An 11352-nucleotide genomic window follows, 5' to 3' on the forward strand; every position below is an offset into this window, starting at 1 on the left:
AAAGGTTTTGATAAGTGCTTTGAGAGCAAGGATTGTTTACTTTTTTGGTATCTGTATCCCAGGGCCTAGAATAGTGCTTGGTATATGGTTAATGCCTAATAAATGCTGTTGACTGCTTGATTGCTTATTTTCTAGTCTTAAAGGTCCCAGAAGAATTAAAGTTGTAGGTGACCCAAAGGACAGCAGAAAACTGCATAGTAGATATAAGGAAGCAGATTACCAAGAGTGATTTGCACAAGGAAGAGAGGCAGGTTGGTGGCCCAGTGGATAGAGCACCAGGCCTGGAGTCAGAGAGACCTAAGTTCATGCTTTACTTCAGACACTTACTAGCTGTGTGACTCTGAGCAAGTCACTTAGCCTCTGTCTGCCTCAGTTTTTTTATCTGTAAAATGGGGATAATAGTAGTGGTACATGGAGGGTCACTATATGTACCCACTTCCTTGTAGAGAAGTTAAAGACTCAGAGTACAGAACGGAACATATATAAATATGTACGTATAGGTACACACATCTAATATTTTTATAGATATCAATATTGATATTGATACTGATAGAGAAAGTATGTTTGTATACAGATATGGTCAATGCAGAAATTTTTGATTGACTATACATATTTGTAACAGGGGTTTTTCTTTCCCTTTTAATTGGGGGGAGGTGAGGGTGGGATGGAACAAAAGTGAATTTTTGCTGATTAAAAAAATGAAAAATTTAATATTACGAAAAGAATGAAGGAATACAGATTATACAGATTAATAGTTCTCCAACTAGATGGATTCAATGAATCATAGTGATTCAATTCAATTTACTTACGTCTGTTTATATTGTTGCCCTGATAGAACATACACTTCGAGATAAAGGACTTTTTTTAATTTTTGTGTTTGTATCCCTAGCATCCAGCACAGAACCCATCAAATAGTAGGCATTTTATAAATGTTTTTTGTTACTGTTGAACACACAACAATTTTCTATGAGATCTGATACTTGAAAGAAGCATCTTGGTATAGATAGGTAGATAGGTAGGTAGGTAGATAGATAGATGGATAGATAGATGGAAGGATTAGATAGGTACATAGATACATGGATAGGTAGATTAGATAGGTAGATAGAGCGACAGATAGATGGATAGATAAATAGACAGACAGGTAGATAGAAAGAACATTTATTAAGCATTTACTATGTGCCAGGCACTGTTTTAAGCACTGGGAATAAAAACACAGTAATATATTTTATAAAAAGAATCTCTACCTTCAAGGAAGACAATATATAAAGGGATAAGGTGGAAAAGTGTTGAGTCAAGAATGGAAAGAAGAGCATAGATGGCCTGGACACTTCATGAAATGGTGTTCCTAAACAAGAACTCACCAACCAGAGGAAAGCATTAGTGTAGTTAGAACACTACACTGAGAGTCCAGAGGACAAGGTATTGCACTAACTTGCCATGGATGTTGGGCAAGTAGCTTCATCCCTCTGGGTCTTAGTTTACCCACCTATAAAATGGGGATGGTAGGTGAATAGGTGGGATGAATTTGCAGTAGATGATCTCCAAAGCCTCTTCCAGTTCTGACACTGTGTGATTTTACGATGCTATAATAAGAAGGTGATACCATCTGATTGTTGAATGCACAATGACAGTGTTTCCCAAGGATGGTTCTTTTGGGATGCTGTGTACCCTAGTGAAATGATTATAATATCTGATTTACTTGCAGAACATGTTGAATTCAAAACCCAGTGAGAACAAAAGGGACACTGAGTTTGTGGACGACTGGCTCAGTGGTTTAGGTCAAGGGTTAAGGAGACCAAGATATTTGTTGTGGGCCAGTTAGCATCATTCTTTTCCAGGCCTCAGACTTTTCCCCCAATGCCAGTCAGTTCTTTTTTTTTTCCAGGGCTCCCAAGGTGGGTCAGGCTAAAAAAAATGGCTGTTTCACCCCGACCTCTCCACCTCCAAGCACATATTCCTCATCATTAATTAGCAGTCACACACACCCCCAGGCCCCATGAAGGGATGGTTCCTTGCTCCGTGTGAGTTAGTTGGCCTGTGCATGGCTAGATTACATCAGCTGCAGCAGCCTACTGTCCCCACTGCCTGCTCTCTGTGTTTAATTTGTTTGCCAAGATCAGATTGATTGGCAGGAGCCAGAATATGCCTCCTCTTCTCAGTCTTTTTTATTTCCCTGTGAGCTCTGAGATGATTAAGAAACCAAGCAGATGGGGAGTCTCCCTAGTACTGGCTTTCCTGAAATACTCGGGAATGAGCTCCTGTTTGGAAGGCCTCAGCTGGTCATGTTGTTTCATAGAAATGATGTTTATATAAAACCCCAAACCCTCCACCAGTTGGTTGATATTTTTTCTTACTGTGATTTACAATGATGGCATTATCCAGTTTGTAGACATCAAATAAAGGAAAGAAGAGGCTGATTCAGAGCAGTTGGATCCTGGGCTGCTCAGCAGAATAAAAACTGATAACTAGGGTCATATGGATGGGAAGACAGACATTTGGCTGATATGATTTAGGTGGTCCTCAAAGTCTCTGCTTCCCTCAAAATAACTACTCCCCTCTCCCTTTTCCCCCATCTCACCCCCTCCATTGGCTTGCCACCTTCCCTGAAGTCTTCCCCATTAGCATGGCTCCTAAAGAGCTATAAAGAGATGTGAACTGGGAAACTGGTTCATGATGCTCAAGGAAAAATGAGGGACAGGACATAGAACAGGCAAGTTTTGTTGCTATTGAGGGAAGAGTTCAGACCACGGGCTCTGGACTGTGGGAGGTGGGCCTGGGAAGAAGGCTCCCTTCCATGACTTAGACTTCTTTATATGAGGGAGGCTAATCATTGACAGGCCAATGTGAGGCCACCAAGAGACAAAAGGAAGTTGATAGGGATGAGGGCTACTCCCAAGGAAGACATGAAAAGTTGTCTACTATGCAGCTTTCATCAGATCATAAATATAGAAATAGAAGGCATCCAGTCCAACCCCTTTATTTTACAGATGAGAAAAGTGGGTTCCACAAGTAGGAAACATCAGAGGCCCAATTTGAACTTGGGTCTTTTGATTCTAGAGCCAGAAGTTGACCCTGAGGTAGAAAGCACAATTCTGTAGAGACACCATCCCTCACAGGGATGATAAGGCTCACAGAGGGCCTCACCCTGGGTCTGGGCTAGCGAAGGCTCAGGCAAAATACTATATTACTCACTGTTCTTGACAAAGCAATAAAGCTATCCCTTGGCACAGTGCAACTTCCTCCCTGATTCAGGTTCACAGAGAACCTGACAGAGACTCTATGAATCTTTGGAATCTTCAAAACCATCTCAAAAGCCCAGTACCTCACCACTACTACCATCCCCACCAGGAGAGGTCATGTCTATTAGGGGAAGGAAGGGAATAAGCATTTAAACAGTACCTACTATGTGCCTGCAGGCACTAGGTTAAGTGCTTTACAAATACACCTCATTAGATTTTCACAACAGTCCTGGGAGGTAGGTCCATTATTATACCCATTTTACAGTTGAAGAGACTGAGGCAGAGGTTGAGTGACTTATCCAGGGTTATATGACTAGTAAGTGTCTGAGGCCTGACTTGGACTCAGGACCTCTTGACTATGGGCCCAGCACTCTATCCATTGTATCATCTAGCTGCCCCTAATGCCATTAACCCATTTTGCATATGGGGCCACAGAGGTGCGGAGACTTGTAGCCACTGAACTTGGCTTTGACTTCTTAGAGTTTCTGGGATACTGTTTGTCTCACTGAGTGAAGTATTTCCCTGGCCCTTTAACTATAGTTACATGGTGTGTTGTTGTTGTTTAGCCATTTCAGTCATGTCTTACTCTTTGACCCCATTTGGGGTTTTCTTGGCAAAGATACTAAAGTGGTTTGCCATTTCCCTTCTCCAGCTCATTTTATAGATGAGGAAACTGAGGCAAACAGGGTTAAGTGACTTGCCCAGAGTCACACAGATAGGAAGTGCCTGAGGCCAGATTCGAATTCAGGAAGATGAGTCTTCCTGACTCCAGGCCTCCAACTCTATCCACTGAGTCACCTAGCTGCCCAGTTACATGGCATAATGACCTTTATTATTATGTGGTGCAGTTGGCTTTATTATTTCTCTGGCTATTGACCATGCCTATGCCTTTCTTCAGAACACTGGCTAAATTCTAGAGACATAGAAAGTAGCAACAATCTTGGTGCTGTGTCTACATATATTAATGGTACAATGCTCTCCTTTGTCCCTGCATAGGGGAGGCAACATGGAAGGCCAGATAGATTTGGAATCAGAGCACCTGAGCTTGAATCCTGGCTTTGGGACCTTGGGAAACTCTGGACCCCTGAGTCTTCATCTGTAAAAAGATGACTTCTGAGTTCCCTTGCAGCTCTGAATGGGTGATCTTCTGTACACATTACCTCTCCCTTCCTGTGTTTATCATTGTATAGAAATTTCCCTGGGGGCAGCTAGGTGGCACAGTGGATAAAGCACTGGCCCTGAAGTCAGGAAGATCTGAGTTCAAATCCAGCCTCAGACCAAACACTTGTCACTAACTAGCTGTGTGACCCTGGGCAAGTCACTTAACCCCAATTGCCCCCCCCCAAAAAAAAGAAAAAGAAAAAGAAAAAGAAATTTCCCTCTACTTACTAAAATCCTGTCCATTTTTCCAGCTTAAACACTCCTAGGAAGCTTCTCTAACCAATCCAAGCCATGTTGATGTCTCTGTCCTGGGTGCTCATTTGCATAGTTGGACTGTAAGTTCCTAGAAAGTAGTGGGGGTGGGGGAGTGTTTCTTATTTCTTTGTATACCCCCACAGCACCTGTCATGATGCCTTTTGTATTGCAAGTGCTCAATGATTATTTTTTGAATAAATAATTTTCTTTGGACAGAATCTATCATTCCAGGAAAGATATTAGAGACTTAATTGTGTCACCTTCTCCTCCCTGCCACATCATCTAATAATGGGGATTTGTATTTTTGAAAGAGGATTGTAGAGGGTAGTATATAACCCAACTTAGCTAATGGTGGAATTTCAGGGCTCAGCAAGGAAGATTTTTTTTTATTAGTAAGGAAATTTTCCAATGCTTTTTAATTGATGTCAGGCAATTGAGTGTTGTTGTTCAGTTATTTTCAATCATTTTTCAGTTGTATCTGACTCTTCATGACCCCATTTTGGAGTTTTTGTAGCAAAGATCCTTGGAGTGGTTTGCCATTTCCTTCTCCATCTCATTTTACAGATGAGGAAACTGAGGCAAACAGGGATTAAGTGACTTGCCCAGGGCTACACAACTAGTAAGCGAGGCTAGACTGGAACAAAGGAAGATGAGGCCTGACTGCAGTCCTGGCACTATCCACTCTGACACCTGGGGATCTTATGATATCCATGACTTTGTTTAGGGCTATTGCTTAAAATGTTGCTTAAAAATAGTGACACCTACCTTACAGGTTTGTTGTGAGGTTCAAATGAGATCATGTATATAAAATGCTTTGCGAACTTTCCTGCACTATATACATATGAGCTGCTGCTGCTTCTGCTGCTACTACTACCTGTAGTAGCAACAGGAATGCCCACTGTCACCCTTTTAACCTATAGAATTCCCATTCCTTTTTTTGTTTTTAGTACAACTTGAATGCCTCCTCTTCCACAAAGCCCTTTTGGATTTTCCCTGGTGGGTAGGAACTTTTCCCATCAGAATTTGCAAAACACTTTGCTTTATAACTCCCTACTGTGAGCCTATTACTATATAATGTTGTACCTTATAAGTAGATACCTGTGTGGACATCTAATCTTCCTATCAGTGGTTTCAATCTCAAAAAGAAATGGAGGCCATTCAACCATATATAAGGATACCTGCCAACTACCTATTGGCTTAGAGAACCACATATTAACATCATCTATGTTTTATTGTATTTTTAGGGCAGCTAGGTGGTGTAGTGGATAGAATGCAGGGCCTAGAGTCAGGAAGATTCATATTTCTGAGTTCAAATTTGGCTTCAGACACTTACTAGCGGGGTGACCCTGGGCAAGTCACTTAACCCTGTTTGCCTCAGTTTTCTCATCTACAAAATGAGCTGGAGAAGGATATGACAAGCCTCTTCAATATTTCTGCCAAGAAATCCCCCCAAATGGGGTCATGGTAAGTTGGACATGACAGAAAATGACTGAACAACAATAATTGTACTTTTATTTATTTTGTTAAATATCACCCAATTACATTTTAATCTGGCTTGGGTAGTACCTGGGAGTATTGCAGGCCTCATGCTGTCATAAGGGCAGCATGTTTGATAGCTTTGAACTAGACTGTAAACTCCATTGGGGCAGGAACTGAGTCATATCTAAACTGAGGAAATTGAGGAATTTGAGGGTATTAGGGCAGCAAGTGGTTAATTATGGAACCACACTGACTCTATCTTGTGACTCAATTCTGCAGCTAGCTCAGTTCCCTTTCTATTCAATTATGAGTCTAGTCCAAATCTGTCTTGCGAAAAAAGTTTATTCAATTGTGGGAATTGGGAGAAAACCTTATTGTATTGTTTAAACCTAGCCCTGTAAGGCTGAGAAACTGGACCACCTCCCTCTGCTGTTTAGAGACCCTTAACGAAGGACCTGGGTTATGGTGATTAGAAACTCAGATCCAAAGAATGATGCAAGGAGTTTTCTCACGATTATTCATCTTAAGAAGCCCATGTGGCTTATCTGAAAACTTTCCCTGTACAGATCAATCAGTTATTGGCCCATGTTCCTTTGATTGTTTACAGACACTTGTGGGGAGTGGGACACCTCATATTCTGAATTCAGGGAACTGTACCTGTTCTCTTTTCTCCTCCCAATTTGCAAAGACCCTAATCTTTTCTCCAAATAGAAGTCAGATTACCTAATGTTGTATTATTTCCTTTTAATTAATTGGTCTTATTTGAGTGATTGATTTTAATGTATAAAAATCTGTTCCTCCCTGTATTCTGGGTCCAGGCCTAAGCTGAGGAAGTCTGGTCCCATTTTGGGAGGCAATGGCCATGCATTTAATTGATAAATTAATAAAATGCATGCAATTAATAAATCGATATGCTCGAAATATCAATAAATTGATAAGATCAAAACTTTCTTTCATCAGTCATTTCATTTTTTACCTACTACAAAACTTTGTAGCTTCCCCAGCACATAGTAGGTGCTTAATGAATACATGTTATTTTTGCTCCCCACTCTTCTGTCTGTGGGTGGCATAGGAATTATAAGCATAACAATGCAGTCCTGAAGAGTAAATAGCCTATAATTACACACACAGGAGCCTCCTTTGCCTAGGTGCTGCCCAGACTTCCACAGTAGGACAGTATATTGCAGTGGGGGGCCGGCACAAGCCAGTGGAAAGGGAACACAGCTTTATAATGAGGCCTTTAGGAATCTAGACATTTTAGAACTCTAGGCACTAAACCCCATTGAACGGGGTTCAGGTAGAACAAACATTCCTCTTTACCAAAAACAGTATTGAGTATCCAGAATACTAAGGCCTACTAGAAATATACTTTTCCCACTTTTGTTTCATATTTAAAAGGATTTTGGGAGAAGTGAGATGATCTACAGGCAGAAATATTTTACTTACTTGATTTTGGAAAATAAAACACCTCAGACACTTACTAGCTGTGTGACCCTGGGCAAGTCACTTAGCCCTATTTGTCTCAGTTTCCTCATCTGTAAAATAAGCTGAAAAAAGGAAATAGCAAGTCACTTGCCTGTGCCAAGAAAACCCCAGATGGAGTCATGAAGAATTGGACACAACCACAAAAATGCCCTTACTTTATTTCTGAAAAAGTTGAGGCCCAGAGAGGGGAAGGAACTTGCCCAAGGGCACACAGCAGAGCCATAGATTTAGACCTGGAAGAATGACCTTGGAGTCCATCTAGTTCAACTCTACCTTTTATTAGGCATAATTTGAATCCAGGCACTTTCACTCCAGGGCCAGTGTTTTCTTCACACCCCCCACACCCCCAAGACAGAATGAAGAGATACTATTTTGAAATCCATTCCTTGAGGTTGAATAATGTCACCATTCCAAGACTGGGATGGGTGACTCTCTAAGAAAGAAATTTCATACCTGAGTTAAGGACCCCATCTAGTCATTCAGGAGTCTGAGGGCATTTGGGCCTGAATGCGCTTGTGCGGCTTGTGTGACCACATTTGTGGATGGGTCCAGGTGATCTCCAAAGTCTCTTGTAGCTCTAAAATCCCATAGTTCTATCATTGTTTTGTGAGTATTTATGTATGGTCACAAGGTAGCGTATGTGTATGATCATAGGATCATACGCAATGTGTGGTTGTCTAAAACTGAACTCGCTATTTCTCCTCCCCCATCCCCGACCCAGATAGCTTTCTCTATGCACTTCCTTTTTACTTGAAGGAAATGGGTAGCCTGTTCTTGGTTTGGGGCTCTATTGATGAAAGTAAAATAAAGAACGTTCTGAAGATTCAGAAGGACCTAAGCTTCAGGGATCTGGGGAACTCTCTTCAACCTTCAAAGACACTCCCTCAGAGAATGCTTAGGAAAAGGGCACTGATAAAATTCTAGCAGAGGCCAAGGCTGAGGACCCTTTAAATCTCCCCTCAGACGCCCTATTAAAACCTGAACCACCCAGGATGGTGGGAGGCTTGAACATCTTGCCAGACCAGAGCTGGAGCTGGAGCTCTGCCACTGCTTGTGACCCCTACCACAGGTCCCTGCTCTGTTTCCCAGCTTGCTGCCCTATTTGGCTTTGAACTCGGCTTGTGCTTTCTGCCCGGAAGCTGCTTGGATCAAGCCCTTTTTGGCTTCCGTTTGCATAATGACCCTGGTATGTCTGACCCTGTCTGGCCTCGGCCCTTACCTCTGCCCACGCGGTTAACACTATTACTCTCTTATTTCCTCCACACCTGTGGCCTGGCCCTGTGTCCTCATCCCCAGCAGGGGATATACAATTAGCAGCCCTGCCTTGCCCTCTTCAGATGTATTCCTCGCCCCCACTTCTGACAGTGGTGCAATCGCTGTCCCAGCCATCCAGGCTCAAATGTTGGCATGGTCTTTGACTCCTCCCATTCCTGACATCCATTCAGTCATCGATTCCTGCAGCTGAAGCGAGGGAGGCCTCTCACTGGCCATGTAAACATTCATCAGGGCAGATTGGTCTGTTCATTGTTAGCTAGACATGCGATGCTTTTCTACCCCTGAGGTTTTGCTTATGCTATTGTCCTTTCCTGGAACATCCAATTCTTCCCCTCCCTCTTTTCCACTCATCTGAGCCTTTTCACTAATATCCAAGTCAAGGCCCACTTTCTTCCTGAAGCCTTCCCTGACACCCTAGTTATAGGACCTGGCACTGGGAGGGAGCTCAGAAGCTGTCTAATCCAGCCCTTCCATTTTGCAGATGAGAGAACTGAGACCCAGGAATTTAAATGACTTGCCCAAGCTCACACAGGTGGTAAGCATCAGAGGTAGGATTTGAACCTGGATCTTCTCACTCCAGAGTCAATGTTCTTTCCATTGTACTATGATTCCTTCTTTAGGGTTCCTACAGCACTAAGGATCCATATTTCTCACATCCGTTCCTTAGGATTTATTGCCGTGGGGTGTCAGTTGTCTTTTCATATACATGTCCTGATTCCTCAACTAAACGCTAAGTAGCTGGGAGGCTGAATGTTGTTATGCCAGATTTGGAATCAGAAGCCTTGGGTTCAAATCCCACCTGTGCTACTTATTAGCTAGGTGACAATGGGAATGTTATTTCACCGCCTTTGTTCTCAGTTTCATCATATGTAAAATGCTGGGGTTGAACTTACTGACTTGTAAGATCTTTTCTATCTCCAAATCTGTGATTTCATGTTCCCACCAGGGCTGGGATCCCACCTTATTCTTCATTCTATAGTTCTCCAAAGCCTATTTCAGGGCCTTGTATACGATCTGTACTCAATAAATATTTATTAATGGTGGTGAGAATGGTGATGTATGTGAGGCTCGTGTGATTATGGATGATTGTTGGATGATACTTTTTAGGGTATCTATATGACTGTATAGTTATGAGTAGTCATATGCATGGAGTCTTATATACCATTATGTATACAATGTGGGGCATGCTCAAGTGTCTGTATATCCAAGCTAATGTCATACAAACCTTTGAGTTATCCCTCTTTCGAGAATAAACATGTCAGAGTTCAGGACCGCATGGAAAGTCAATTAGCACATTCTTTATACATACAAGGAATCAAAATAGGAAACACATGATATTTTCCTTGAAATTACAGCTAGAGATGGGCAGGAAAGAAGAGATAAACGAAACGTGGCCATGGGGGTGATGTAGCTGGTGGGATGCTGCCATGAGTTGGAAGGTTGGTTTGGCGTGGCCACATGCCAGAGCAGAGCGTGGAGCAGGAGCGTAGAGTGCACTCCGGGGCCCACCCCTCTTCAGAAGGTTGTCCTGAAGAATTTGCTGCCCTTCATTCCTCTTACATAGACCCAAGGCATCAAGGACCAGCCTGAATCAAGCAGCCAGAGTAAGTAAGCCCTTTGGCAATTCAACTACCCTGAGTCCTAGGGAGAGGGGCCAAGACTCCAGGCTCAGAACAATAGCCCATCCAAGAGGTAGCCACATGCATCAAAAACCAAGGTCCTGCTCCTTCTAGAGCACAGTAGTCCCCAGCCTGGTCACCAGTCACCCTGGTCCTCAAGGTGGGAAGCCTCAGGAGCAACTTTTCTGAAGATGCCCACGAGGGCCCTTTTCCACTTTTGTCCAGAGTACCCTCCCTTCCACTTCCTTATAGAAAAATCCCTGTTAGGTCAAGAGAAATTCAAACACTGACATCTTCCCCCCCACCATGTGAACCATTCACAGTGAATGAAATGTGTCTTACTGTGGCTGCTTTTGCTCCCAAACTGCAAAGTTCATCAGATCACTCACTCTGTCCTCACTTACCTAGAAGAGAGAACACAGGTGGACATTATGGACATTGGCCCTCCCAGGTCCCCACTGAGGGAAGGACTTCACCCAGTAGGGTCACTTAGAACTTCTCATCCCACATGAGAAAACAAAGGAAATCCCCAATTACATTTGGGAATTTCAGGTAAGCTTGGCATATTCCTGCTTGGTATAGTTTACCCTTTACCAGGTGGATGGCTATAATTCAAAGAGACAGGAAACCATGATTGTTCAGTGAGCTGAGGCATTCTTCCAGAAGCCAATGGGCCTAGTCTTAAGGTGACATATGACTTTTTTGGCAAAGGACATCCACTTCCTTTCTCATTCCCCCTCCTCCAACTCCCTGGTCAATGACTATGAGACTGATTTAGGGTTCCCATGACATTTTCTTTCTTTCTTTCTTTCTTTCTTTCTTTCTTTCTTTCTTTCTTT

At 42.7% G+C, this 11352-nt stretch overlaps 1 protein-coding gene across 2 annotated transcripts in view; it reads right to left on the reverse strand.

The window, feature by feature from the left end:
• Positions 1–8135, reverse strand: part of KCNIP1 (potassium voltage-gated channel interacting protein 1) — a 139393-nt gene extending 131258 nt beyond the window's left edge. For both annotated transcript variants that reach the window (XM_027841831.1, XM_027841830.1), the window contains exon 1: positions 8073–8135. The gene's annotated coding sequence lies outside the window, so the exon portion shown is untranslated. The remainder of the gene's footprint in view (positions 1–8072) is intronic.
• Positions 8136–11352: the final 3217 nt, after the last annotated feature.

Source organism: Vombatus ursinus, unplaced genomic scaffold, assembly GCF_900497805.2.
Source record: "Vombatus ursinus unplaced genomic scaffold, bare-nosed wombat genome assembly UNPS02014863.1, whole genome shotgun sequence".
In the NCBI taxonomy this organism is placed as follows: Eukaryota; Metazoa; Chordata; class Mammalia; order Diprotodontia; family Vombatidae; genus Vombatus; species Vombatus ursinus.